Source organism: Simochromis diagramma, unplaced genomic scaffold (genome assembly GCF_900408965.1).
Source record: "Simochromis diagramma unplaced genomic scaffold, fSimDia1.1 OVJJ01000685.1, whole genome shotgun sequence".
Classification (NCBI taxonomy): Eukaryota; Metazoa; Chordata; class Actinopteri; order Cichliformes; family Cichlidae; genus Simochromis; species Simochromis diagramma.
This window is the reverse complement of record NW_024387477.1, coordinates 12,678,889-12,693,274: the sequence shown is the minus strand read 5'-3', so window position 1 is coordinate 12,693,274 and position 14,386 is coordinate 12,678,889. Positions and strand designations below refer to the sequence as shown.

Genomic DNA, 14,386 nt, shown 5'->3' with positions numbered 1-14,386 from the left:
GACGGCCTTTAGTTAAACACAAAAAGCAAGGTGTCTATTTACAAGACAGGATTTACAGAAGTCTGTCGCTTTAATGGGGCCCACCCTGTGCTAGTGAACTGCAGTAGCAATATAATTTATATTAAATAATTTTTGCATCTAATTTGGACATTAAAATGTATTCCACAATTTTCACTGTGCTTTACACAGGTTGTTGTTGTTTTTAGCTCACTTTCATACGCTGAAAACTGTAGTTGCAGTAGTCATTGCTGTAATTGTCTGTGTGCTGTATGTTGTGTGTGTCACATGAAAGTTTATTTTTAGAGTGAAACTGCTAATGTTAAGCTTAAAGTCCTAGCTTAATGAGTACTTCTTTTACATCCCACTGTGTTAAAAGTATTGCAAAGCCAAACACTGAACGTTATGAATTAAACCCAAAACAATCTAAATGATCATAGCTATGAAATGTTTCAATGTGGTATGCAGACACGCAAAGCGATGGCATGATAGCTTGTTACGAGAGTCACTGGGCGGTTCCTCTGACAAATCATACTGGGATTATGGGTATGGCTGTGTCACCAACAGGCTTATAGATGAGAACATCTGATAAGCCATGACTAACACTATGTTTTAAAAAAAGGTATTCCCATCCATTTTTGTTCCCAGTGTACACCAGCAGCTTTGTTAAATGAACTTAAGTACTCACCTCAAGGACATGTTTCGAAAAGTGTTTATTTGGGCGTTCCTAACGCTACTAATGCAAGTGTGAAAGCTGTTACTACAGTGTTTAGCAGAGCAGAATTTATAACTTATGTGCTGGTTTCTTGTAGCTCACCACAAGCTAACCTTTACCATCACGTATCCATTATTTTTATTTTTATCCTATTGTATATATTATTTTATTTCATTTCATTCTATTGTATATAGTATTTTATTCTATTCTATTCTATTCTATTCTATTCTATTCTGTACAGTTGTGTACAGTATCTTATTCTTATTGTATTCCAGTGTTCTCTAATTTTATATATAACTATATATAACTTTGCACTGTTCACTTTCTGCTAGACAAAACAAATTTCCCACATGTGAGACTAATAAAGGTTATTTTATCTTATCTTATCTTATTACTCTTGGCTGCTTTTACCATCTAGCATAGCTGTATATAGCTATGGATATTTTGTGCCACATGCTTTTATCAAACAGTAATTTTGGAGGGTTGTGGATTTTTTGCCAGTCTTGGTAGCTGGGGACCTCCGTCAGGACCTCAACTCCTGGCCACCACACGGCTACGGTGCCTCCTGCGAGTGTTGGGCCTGCAGGAAGATGGGTCCATGTCCCTTTTTCGGGCTGTGCCCGGCCAGGCCCCATGGACTAAGGCCCGGCCACCAGACGCTCGCCCTCGGGTAACCTCCCCAGGCCTGGCTCCAGGGCAGGGAGGGTGAACTGCTCCCTCTGAATCGCTCTTTGTCTGGTCCCTCACCCAGAACCAATTTGCCATGGGAGACCCTATCAGGGGCCAAAAGCCCCCAGACAACATAGCCCCTGTGATCCCTGGGACACACAAACCCCTCCACCACGATAAGGTAGCGATTCACGGAGGACAGGAGGCAGGGAGGAGGCCCCAGGGCAGACCTACGACACGCTGGAGAGATTATATCTCTCGGCTAGCCTGGGAACACCTTGCTGTTTCCACGGACAAGCTGGAGGAGGTGGCTGGGGAGAGGGAGGTCTGGGCTTCTCTGCTTGGGCTGCTGCCCCCGTGACCCCGCCCCAGATAAGCGGAAGAAAATGAATGGATGGGATTTTTTATTTGGGTTTTTTAGGGGGAGTATATGTGTGCATCCAGTTTTGAAAATAGAATTCATATGTGGGTTGTGGATGCACATGTGTGTTTTAAGTGTACACATGTGCGTCTCCCCTTCTCACAACAGTGTCTAGTGTCTTTCAAATTCCTGCAGTGTCCTTCTCAATATGCCACACCCATACTCAACGAGATGCAAGGAATAGATTACATACAGAGGAAGTTACTGTGTTGTTTTTGTGGGGAGTGAACCGGGGAGTGGTACTCACACGCTTGTGCTTGTGCGCGCACACACGCATATTTTAATGTTACTACACTAGAAACTTTGAGTCAGGAGATCTCAGATTTTGTTTTGTTGCAAAAACAGGGTGCAGCTCTCCCACAAAAAAGAAGGCCCGCTGTTTGTGCGCAGACGTGTGTAGATGTCTGTAATTGTGAGCACACTGAGATAAAAGTGGAGAAATAACACCAAACATGTGCAAGACATGCAGAGATCCTAAAGAACTGTGTATAAAGTGGGGTAAAGCTTTACTCTTTGGGATGGAACAGTGTTTAAAAATGTTCAGGGGAAGTTTCAAAAAAGGTTTTTTTCAAAAGTTTCAAAAAGAAAAACGTTACTTTAGTGCTTAAAGTATACTGTGTGTATGAGTGCACAACTACTAAAGCAATTATCTAGTGCTTATAGTATTTTCCACAGAATTTAACGTTTTAACTTTAACAGAATAAGATTTCACCCACTTTCGAAGTACAGCGCCTATTTGATTCCCTTTCTTGCCAACGGGGTGTGGCCTTTAAAGAACGGCCTTAGCTACCAGAAAATGCTGATTCCAGACAGACAACTCCTGTTATGTGTCTGCTAGCAATCAGCATTACTCCTGTCAAAAACGATGCACTGCTCACAAACTTTTCAGCAGGAGTTAAGTATTTACAGTTATTTAATAACTCATCAGTAAATCATATCATTGGTTATTTTTTCAGATACTCATGACGTTTATCTATAATACAGGTGTTCACATATAAATTTCTTATAAATATATCTGCTTTTATTCTAAATGAACTCACTGCAGCAGGTCAGAGGGAGACAAAGATAAGCAGAGCAGTCAGTTAGCTCTGGGACAACTCAAATGTGGACTGTTCAAACTGGATAATTGTGAAATGTGCTAAATATCTTCCATGCTCTTGCAAAGTCAATGTCCTCTGTGTATCACTGTTTTGTTGCAGATCACTCACTTGAATACAAGGATATGTGGGAATGGGTGTGTTTCCTGGCTCTAGGTGTGTCAGCCAGTGTGAACCAGCGCAAATAGCTTGGCTCAGACGCACGATGAGTCACAGCCCATGACTACAATGAAAACATGGGCAGCTCAGACTGCAGAGAGGAGTAAAATCAGAGGATTAGATTGGGATGGACGGTTGAATAAATGTGTGTGTGCTTGTGCGCGTATGTGTGTGTGTGTCTGCGTGTGATTGTTTGTGTGCGTGTTATGAATAATTTCTCCCGCAGGATAAGGGAAGTCACATGCCACTGGCCTAACTGTAACTTGTGATATGACTGAATAAAAGTAACATAACAACCAGACAAAATAACTTTTAATCTATCAAATTTCTTTCAGCAGCTGTTTGGACCTGCCTATAGGTAAGAAGGTGTGAGTAGAACACCTGATTGTGCAACACAGGCTTAATCATACACAATGCTGCAATGAAATGAAAGCTGCAAATAAAATGTAGTATACGATGGAAAAAGAGAAACATTTTATAGTATATCTGTAAAAAATAAATCACAAATATCGAAGGAAACTATGATCTTAGATTCAGACCATGCCAGCAGTGTACTGTAAGTATCTTGTTTATAGGTATTGAGATGATTTTCAAGATATGATAAATGTCTATTCCAGAGCACATTTAAGAATATAACTCAATGTTTGCTGCTTTTTATTTCTAGAGACATTGTCAAAATGCTTCTGTTATGATTTTTTCAAACTTCTGTTAAATAAGTGAATAGAATAGAATAGAATAGAATAGAATAGAATAGAATAGCCTTTATTGTCATTGTACAGAGTACAACGAAATTGGAGTGCCACTCCCTTGGTGCAAGTTTCAATAATAAAAATAAATGTAAAATATAAAAAGTACAAAAAAACAATCGTAAGTACTCAAACAATAGTATGTACAATATATACAGGATAGCAGCATTAATATAATGACAGTATGAACAGCAGCATAATATAATGACTGTGACGGTATGGAATAGGTTCAATTGTATTTGTGCTTATTTACTACGGTGATAGCTCTGGGAAAGAAGCTATCCCTGAATCTGTTTGTCCTGGTTTTATGTGACCTGTACCGTTGGCCTGACGGTAATAGTTCAAACAGTTGGTTGCTGGGGTGAGAGTAGTCCTTGATGATATTGCCAGCTCTGCTGAGGTACCGAGAGTTTGCAGTGACCTCCAGGCTGGGCAGAGAGCAGCCAGTGATCTTCTGGGCTGTGTTGATGACCCTCTGCAGTACTTTCCTGTCCGCAGCTGAGCACCCTGCATACCATGTTGTTATGCCGTACGTTAGGATGCTCTCTATGGTGGCTCTGTAAAATGTCACCAGCAGCCTCTCCTCCAGGTTGTTCCTCCTGAGCACTCTCAGAAAGTGGAGACGCTGCTGGGGCTTTTTAACCACCGCTGTAGTATTTGCAGTCCAGGAGAGGTCATCAGAGATGTGCACGCCCAGAAACCTCATGGAGTGTACCCTCTCCACACAGTTCCCGTGAATGTAAAGTGGGCCGGGTCTGCTCTGCCCTTCCTGAAGTCCAAGATAAGTTCTTTAGTTTTCGTGGTGTTCAGTTGGAGGTTGTTAACCGAACACCACTCAGTCAGTCTGTTGACCTCATCTCTGTAGTCCGACTCATCCCCCCTTGAGATGAGTCCAACCACTGTGGTGTCATCCGCGAACTTTATGATGGTGTTTGAGAGATGGGTAGGGGAGCAGTCGGATGTGTAGAGCGTAAACAGGAGGGGACTCAAAACACATCCTTGTGGAGACCCGGTGCTGAGTGTGATGGTGCTGGACCGGTGGGGGCCGAGTCTGACAGACTGTGGTCTATTTGTCAGGAAGTCCTTGATCCAGAGGCAGATGGGGGTGGAGAGTCCCAGGTGAGACAGTTTCTGGACCAGGATCTCCGGGATGATATGATTGAATGCTGAGCTGAAGTCCAGAAAGAGCATTCTCACATAGCTTCCTCGGTGCTCCAGGTGACTCAGCGCAGTGTGGAGCGCTATGGTGATAGCGTCCTCGGTGGAACGATTTGTCCTGTAGGCAAATTGGTGGGGGTCCAGAGTGGGAGGCAGACCGGCCCTGATGTGCTGACAGACCAGTCTCTCAAAGCACTTCATCACTACAGGCGTAAGTGCAACAGGCCTGTAGTGGACGAAGATGGATGGATGGATGGATGGATGGATAGATGGATGGATGGATGGATGGAGTATTCAGTGTAATGACTAACCATCCCTGGCAGTAATCCCAGAAAAAATGAGAAAAAAAGAAATTCAACGCATCTATTTGACGACAAGGTTACTTTCTGTAGTTTTGCTTGCTTGAAAAGTTTGCTCAAAAGTATTTTAAAAGCCTGGTTTGCATTCAGAGAGCTTATCAAAAGCAGGAGGTCAGTACGCAGAAAGTGAGCAAATAGAAGTTCTTTGTAGCTTCATTAGATTTTTTTTACACAATGCAACATTGTCGATATTGTGTTGAGTGTTTTTCCAGCCAATGCTGAAGACAGAGTGAGATAAACATTGTCAAAGAGGCATTGTCAGTAGTGGAGAATGTCAAAAGAAATTCACCACAAATTCCACTTGTGTTTTTGGTGAATGAATGCACTATTGTAGAAGATGAGTTCAAAATAACTGCAAAAATAATCAGAACAAACAGTGACCTGTCTTATGTTCCTACAGCTGCTGCCAGTTTCTTTTTATTTACTTATTTAGGATGTTTTATCTTTTTCTATGGTTTGATTCTGAAAGCAAATCAAATTGAAGTAAGAACTTCTTTAAGGAAAACACCCACTAAATCTAAAAGAATTGTATACCATTGCACTGCTAAAGAATAAAAGTTTTTTTTATAAAGTTATTAATATAGGCACCCTCTGCAATTATACTGTGCGCAAAAAATAATTAAGTATAATGACAATATTTGTTAAGTTTAGTTTAATAAAGAGAGATCGTGAGAAGGAATTAAACATGATTTATTGATGTATAGAATTAAATTTGAGGTATTTGCCAGTTAGACTCCAATGGCCATCCCAGCTGTGATTTTGATTAGGGCAGGACCCACCGGAGTCTAGACGCTGGTGGTGGAGATGGAGGCATGAATGGAGCCTCAGTGATGAGGGAGAGAGGGTGATGGGGAAAGAGGTGTGTTGCACAAAGGCGTCTGCAAGGAAGAATGATGGATGCGCCGGAAGATTTAAAGCACGCAGAGTGAAAGCTGATTGGCCTGAAGAAGGCCAGCAGAAAGATGATTGGGGTAGACCAGTGATGTCACCGTCACCTTGATTGCCAATACCTGGGAAGCAGTCAGATGTGTGACTACAGATCTTCTTTATTGAACTAATGCATTTCAATAAGGAGAGATCATTAGAAGGAACTGAACATGATTTATTGATGTAGAAAATACAATTTGAGGTATTTGACTGTCAGACTTCGATGGCCAATTACAGCAGAACAGAATCCCAGAAGTGATAGGGATTAGGGCAGGATACCCAAAGAAAAGAACGCATTCTTGCCGTGGCAGGAAGATCTGATCTATAGGGAATGGAACATATGAATTTATGAAGCAGCAGAGTAGAAATTGAGCCTGCGACAAGACTCGAGGGCCATCGGGGGCCAGGAGGGTGGAGAGAAATTGTAATAAGGCATGAGGACAGACTAGAGCTAAGACAGGGACGTAGATCCTTTGATTTGGCTCAGAGCTGAGGTACGACAGGAGAGATACAGAGAGTTAGTGATAAGGCTGAGAGCTGGCAAAGGAGACAGGAGAGATTGAAGGGCAGAGAGGAGAGGCTGCCAGCTTAGGGGCACTGGAGGCCAACCTGCAGCAGAAAGATGATAGGAGACAAGAAAGGGTTGCAAAATGCAGGAAAGAGAAGAGCCTGCATTAAGACTCAGAGCCGCTGTTGGCCAATAGAGAGCAGAGAGCCTACAATAAGACTGAGAGTTGCACAGATAGGAGAGAAAAGAGCCTGCATGGAGGCTCGGGCTGGCCAACAGAGAGCAGAGAGCCTGCAAAAGGCTGAAAGTTGCAAGACAGGAAACATTAAGCCGATAACCACCAACATGTGAACAACAAGAGAGATTTACCTAACCAAAGCTTCCTGGAATAACAGAAAGAGGCTAAGGGTTTTTTTTTGTTTGTTTGTTTGTTTGTTTTTATTATATAAGGCTATATAATAAAAAAAGCTAAACATATCACCCTATTAAGAAAAAAGAAAACAGGCTCCGCCCCCTCACCTGAATTCCACACATAAACTTTGATCAGTTTCATATTACTTGGTATTGAAAAACTGAAACGTCAGTAATTATTGCAAAGACCAAAGCCTGACCTGACCTATCCGGGTCTAGCTTTGCTAAATACAACTCGTGACTCTCAGAGATAAAAAAAAAAAAAAAAAAGACATTTATCTGCACAGTTAGTTTAAGGCATGACCCAACTGAAAATTTTGAAACAAATGGGGGTATGTTGCGAATGCTGAGCGGACACAGTTCATGCTTTAGTAAAGAAAAACCACTGCAGGCGAGAGAATGTCTAACCTGAACACCCCTCTTGCTTCTACAATGGTGGACAGGGTCTGCACCTTTATAACTATGGCTAGATTTCACTATATGTCCTATCTGTAAGGTTTTGAATAGCAAAGTGACTTGAGCCGAATTTGCCCATTTTTTAGTTGGCTACTCATACAGAACATGTGGACTACTGCCACATGAGCTAAAGAGAGGAATCATCACCTTCTGTTTACAGGAGTGGGATGCAATATAATGAGAAAACAAACTTGAATGTGTTGGTACAAGTGCTGCAAACTTAGCTGCGGAGGATTCGCTAGAATTGCTGCAGATTTAACTCTAGATGAATGTGAATGATCGGGTTGAGTGATTCGACTGGGAATTTTAGCTTCTTACCGAGCTTTGAACTTATGAAATCCCACTAGAATGTGTTTTCAGTATCAGCCAAAGCAAAAAGTTTAATGAGATGTCATGCAAATAACCACAACTGAGAATGAATTAACCATATTTTTTAAAAAGCTGAATACAGTTTCACTTGCCAAACCCGGGCTTGATTACTGCCACACCTGCTGAATCAAGAAATCATTTCAATAGAACCTGTTTGACAACTTGAAGTTGGCTAAAAGCTTGAGGGGGAAAAAAACACCCATCACACCACAATCTAAGGAAACTCGAGAACAGATCACCAAGGGACTGACATCTATCAGTCTGGAAAGGCTTACAAAGCCATTTATTAGGCTTTGGGACTTGAGGGAATCACTGTGAGAGCCATTATGCAGAAATGCAGAAAACTGGGAACACTGATTAACCTTCCCAAGATTGGCTGTCCTACCAAAATTACTCAAAGAGCACATCAATGACTCATCCAGAAAGTCACAAAAGAACCGAGGGCAACATCCAAAGAACAGCGGGCCTCATTTGCTTAGAGATTCAGCAAAAATAGATGCGTCTGCCTGATCTTAAATGGGGCATTTGTGATCGAACACCCTCAAAATTGGCTGAATGAGAAAAATCCTTCAGAGAAGATTGGGCAAAAATTCCTTCACAGTGATGTGAAAGACTCATCACCAGTTATTGCAAACATTGCAGTTCTTGGCACCAAGGGTGGCACCACCAGTTATTAGCTTTAAGGGGAAATTACTTTTCCACATATGCCCAGGTGGGTTTGGATAGCATTTTCCCATTTAATAAATGAAAAATAGCATTTTGTATTTACTCAGTTTATCTTTGTCTAATATTAAAATGTGTTTGATCATCTGAAACATTTAATTATGACAAAAATTATAACTAGGCAAGGGGGAAAATACCTTTTCATGGCACTGTAACTATTAACAACAGTCCATAATCATCTGGAAGATAAGCAGCCCTTCATTTCATGATGCATCAAATGTTTTCAATTAAATTCTATTTTATTTATATAGCACCAAATCACAACAACAGTTGCCTCAAGGTGCTTTATATTCTAAGGTAAAGAGCCTACAAAGAAAACGATTACAAATACAAAGAAAACACAGAAAAGTCCAACAATCATATGACCCCTTATGAGCAAGTGCTGTGGTGACAGTAGGAAGGAAAAACTCCCTTTTAACAGGAAGAAACCTCCAGCAGAATTAGGCTCAGGGGGGAGCAGCCATCTGCCGCAACCGGTTGGGGGTGAGGGGAAGACAGGACAAAGTCTTGCTGTGGAAGAGAGACAGAGACTAATAATAACAAATAATTAAATACAGAAAGATGTATAAACACATAGTGAGTGAAAAAGATGACTAAAGAGAAAGCACTCAATGCATCATGGGAATCCCCCAGCAGCCTAGAAGTATTGCAGCATAACTAAGGGAGGATTCAGGGCCACCTGATCCAGCCATAACTATATGCTTCAGCAAAAAAGGAAAGTTTTAAGCCTAATCTTAAAAGCAATCTCAGAGCGAAGAGTTCTAATGGGGTGATATGGCACCATTAGGTCATTAAGATTAGACGGGGCCTGATTATTTAAGACCTTTCATGTGAGGAGCAGGATTTTGACTTCAATTCTGGATTTAACAGGGAGCCAATGAAGACAGGAGAAATATTTCTTCTCTTTCTAGTCCCGTCAGTACTCTTGCTGCAGCATTTTGGATCCACTCAGGGCTTTTCAGGGAGTTTTTAGGGCATCCTGATAATGACAAATTACAGTAGTCCAGCCTAGAAGTAATACATGCATAAACCAATTTTTCAGAGTCACTGGGAAATGCACGCAAGACAGTTCAGCAGCCTGATTCTTCATCCATAAAGCTATGCTGTTTGTATTAGCTGCAGTGTGCAGTTTAGCATTGCATTGGTGGGATGGGAGTATATGTTGCTCTAAAACCTGTATGTAACTTTCAGCATTGATGGTGCCTTTTCCAGATGCAAGCTGCCAATTCCATAGGCACTGATGTATCCCCACACCAGCAGAGATGTAGGCTTTTGAGTAGTGATTGACAAGCCAGATGACTGTTTCTCTTCTTTAAGTCGAGAGGATGTGATGTTGATGTTTTCGAAAATACATTTCTAAAGTCAGTTCATTTGAGCACAAAACAGTTTTCCACTTTGCCTCAGTCCATTTTGAATGAGCTTTGGCTCAGAGAAGGTGGCAATGTTTTGGGATTGCGTTCAATTATGGCTTCTTCTTTGCATGGCAGAGCTTTAGCCTGCATTTGTAGGTGGGATAGTGAAATCTTTGCATAGAAAGAAATAACTTTTGGAAGTATTCTTGAGCCCATTCACTGATTTCCATGACAGAATCATGCCTGCTGCTTAAGGGCACGAGGATCACAGGCATCCAGTACTGATTTTCTGCCTTGCCTTGTGCACAACATTTTCTGCTGATCTTATTGTACTGTCATAAATGAGTTTTTCAAACACTTTATGATTTTTGATAAACATTATTCTGAAATTGTTCCAGACTTAGTGGACAGTTTTGACCCTCTGCCCATCTTTATTTGGGAGAAATTCTGCCTCTCTAAGGTCATCTCACTGACCTTTTACCGATGAACCTAGATGCAAAAAAATTCCTCCAGCAGTGCCACTTACCTATGCAGTCTTTTGTTAACCCCAACCCAACTGAAATAGGGGTCATAAATGAGCTAATACTTTTGGTAACGGTAATGGTCTCAGCTTTCTTTGAATTATTGTGAAAAAAAAATATTTGTTTATGAGATTTGACAGTCATTGCATTCTGTTTTTATTTACATTTCACACAGCATCCCAACATTTTAAGAATTGGGGTTGTATTTGAACTTTGGATATGCAGCACAAATTTTCATCTTTTAAGTTTTGTCCTTAGCTGTTAAATGTTCCATGGTAGTGGAGCTGCAGACTGGCTACAGATGTATGTGTCTGTCTGTTACTTGATGAGCAGGTAATATGTAATGCATTTACAGGGCTATTGCTGAGGAAACAGATGCCTGCTACTGTTGAAAAACGATACTATGAAAGCAGTACTATGAGGAAACAAAAATGTAAGCAGTGAGTGGGGGCTCATGTTAAACTGTCATAAAGCTAAAGGGGGCTGTACCTTCATAATAATGCTCTGCAGTTAGCCTTCACACTGTCATTGTCATGGTAAGAACTTTTACATACAAACCATGTACTTGTAAGGGAATATTTGAATACTGGGATTATGCCTGCTGTTACTTCTGTAAGGACGGTGTACATGGCTTATTCTAATGCTTATATTATTTCCAAACATATCTGCAATTCAACAAGATTAAAATCACTCCACTGTCTTCAACTGTGTTGAGACTGTTCAAGCCAGGGAAGTTTAAATCCTTGTAATAAAAGTAGAATGTAATTCCTCGCCTTTCAAATTGCTTTGCAAGTTGAGTACTGGGTAAAGTCCTGTTTAAAAACCTATTTAACCAATTTAATTAGCACAGATAATTGAATTTCATCTTGTTGGCAAATTAGCGAACCTATGGAATGAAAACTGATCACCCCATCATTAAGAAGTTTCCCCATAACTGAATTACCACATGCATCATTTGTTACGTCAGATGCAATGTATTACCACGTATGCAGTTCTGTGCTACGCTAGCCCCAGAGCGCTGTGGGTAAGTAAACTACAAGCTGCAGCTTCTCAAAACAAAGTGGACCTCAAATAATCATTGAGAGCAGAGTGTATCTATGTGGAGATACACTACAAAGAAATCACTGGCAGCTCATGAATGTGCAGTGCTCAAGATAAACTATCTTGCAACACACGGGTCACGCTGCCTGTTATTTGCTATCACCATAGTAACTCGTCTATTGGTAATCTTTTTGGAATTCCCCTCAGTTCCTGCTCTCTCGCATGCACACGCTGACTTACAGGGCACACACCAGCACATGCTGATGACTCAGAATGGCAAGCTGTTCCTTTGGTAGAGAAGAGAATGTCAGGAAAAAAGGGGAATAAGAGACCGATCGAGTTGTGGTTTCCACTGCAAGCTATGAGTCACAAACACGAGGGAGTGAGTCAAAAAAAAGAAAAAAAAAGACTATTCTGGGATGGCTACTATAGCAACATAATAAGCAAGGGGGCAGTACTTGCAGGGATGTTTCCATAGCAATGCCCTGTGTGTGTGTGTATGGATAAATATCACATGCCCAAAAAGCAGTTTGTTATGTAGTAAGGAACTCTGCCCCACTTTTTTACACAAAGTTTATAACAGTTTTTAAAGAAGATGATTATCCCCCTCCCGTCTTGTCTTTCTATTTCAGCCCGAACAGACCTTTTTGTCTGCACAAAAGAGTCATCTGAACAGCCCGATGCTTGGAACGCCTTCCGCACGTTTGGTCTTGTTGTCACCACCCTACAGCAGGCTTAATAAGTTCCTGGAAACCTCCGGTAAATTTATGTTGTTCAAGTGTTGTAATGCATAGCCCCCAGAAAATTAAGCAAGTGATCTGACACATTACTGACGCACGCCTTTGTGAATCTGATTAGATTACTGTGATCATTTTCTTCACAGAGTCTGACAGCTATTCACTATCAACTGTTTTCAGCTATTGATCTCTCACTCCACTTCCATCCGTTATGCAGGCAGATATGATCCCAAGCTGCACATTCCAGTCATAGCTAAAAATGTTGATGCGCTCACTCACATGAGTATAATGTAAACGGCCAGCAAGTCAGTACATGAAGAACCGATGAGTGAAGTGGGGGGTACCCCTCTGCTAATACAAGTCTAAACGGCTTCTTTCTTAACAGAACGTTTTGAACTGAAGTGAGACAACAGTGGTACCTGTTTTTAGTTCTGCAAAAAAATACATTTCTAGCAACGCACATTTGTTTTTTCGTGTGAAGATAGCCTAGGGCTATTTTAAACACTGAACGTTGAGTACACACCCAAACCGCAACTGTAGAGCTATTATGACTAACATTTGAAAGTAATATTTCCTAATGCACCGTCCTCTACCCTTGTAGGGTAGTGAACCAACTATAAAGGTTTATTAAAGAGAACACATTTTTATTTACTTTGAATGTTTTTCCAGCATGCAATATTTCTGCCTTAGTAGTCATGGCAGTGCATTATTGTAGTTTGGCTTAGTTTGACAACACGCCCCACCTCCAGATTCTGGTAACATGAGACAGAAACAACTCTGGGGTTTCATGTCCAAAAGTGCAGGGGCTGACTGTTTTCTCTCCATACCTCTCTCTTGACTTGTGTCACGCACTTTCTTCTCTACTTTCACACCGACAAACTCTGTTGCAGGGCAACACAAACTCACCAACAAACAACTTATTAATAATCTCTTCACGGATGACAATAACTGCTTCAACTTAAAGCTGGTACTTGCAGCGGATGTTTCGTGTTATGTTGTCCGGAGTGCTTCGTCACTACTGCAAAAGATCTAATCTTTTCTTTCCCTGCCTCCTTTAGCTATTTCCCCTCAACATACTCACCTTTGACCTCCCTCATTCCATTCTAGGGCTGCGTTTTAGAGCTATAGAGCTGCAGAGAAATATGCAGCTCTCACACTTTAACTGCACTAAAGCCATGAAAAGACCCTATCACCAAACAGAAGATCTCAAGGTCACATTTCTTATCTAAGAGGATATAATATGATATACAGCATGTATATATGCATGTGTAACTATCTGTAATGTGTTGCAGTCTTTAAACTTCATATTTTCATTCTTGGCCCTGCCTCAAAAATAGAGGACATTTGACTTGAAGTCGCGCTGGGTGCTGACTAAGAATCCATCTTCCTGACCTCATTTGTATTGCTCAAATTTAGTGTGTGTGCGTGTGAGTGTGTTAGAGGAATTTAAAACCCAGCAACATACTAGAGTGTAGGGAAACCCCATAAAAGTCTAAGGGTGGGATTATGTGGTGGCTGAGTGTTGTTTCTATCCGCCCAGAGATGTCCCTCCAACTGTGACAAGAGTGATGTGCTCTTGTTTTGGCCAGCTGGCCTGTGACAATAAGCAGAGCTGTAAATATGTCCAGATTTGTGTAAAATAGACACATGTAAGGCCTTTAAGGATAACTTAAAGACAGAAAATCTACACACTCATAATCCATAGACATGCTTAACCCACACAACAGGAACGTCAGTGGTAGCTTTCCTTTCATGAAAACTGTCAGATTGCTTCACCTTGCTGTTCCAAGCCCTCCACTGACTACCTAACCCTTTTCCAGATGTGTGTCTCGCAACACCAGATGCTCAGCACATGCATACCATGCCCAGAGCTCCTACTGCGAGCTGACAGCCACACAGGGACCTTGTGTGGTGAAACAATACATCAGCTCTCTGTGTTCCTCCCTTACAGGGCTCCTCGCTGATCCAACTGCTTTCAAGAATCCCCACCCCTCCTCATGCGAGCACACAGAAGAGAGAG

The 14,386-nt window shown here is 41.4% G+C and overlaps 1 long non-coding RNA gene across 1 annotated transcript; it reads left to right on the top strand.

Annotated features, from left to right (window-relative positions):
* Positions 1–11,892: 11,892 nt before the first annotated feature.
* Positions 11,893–14,386, top strand: LOC120723911. The gene is made up of 2 exons (XR_005693831.1): positions 11,893–12,388; positions 14,318–14,386. It is a non-coding gene; the product is annotated as an uncharacterized LOC120723911 (long non-coding RNA).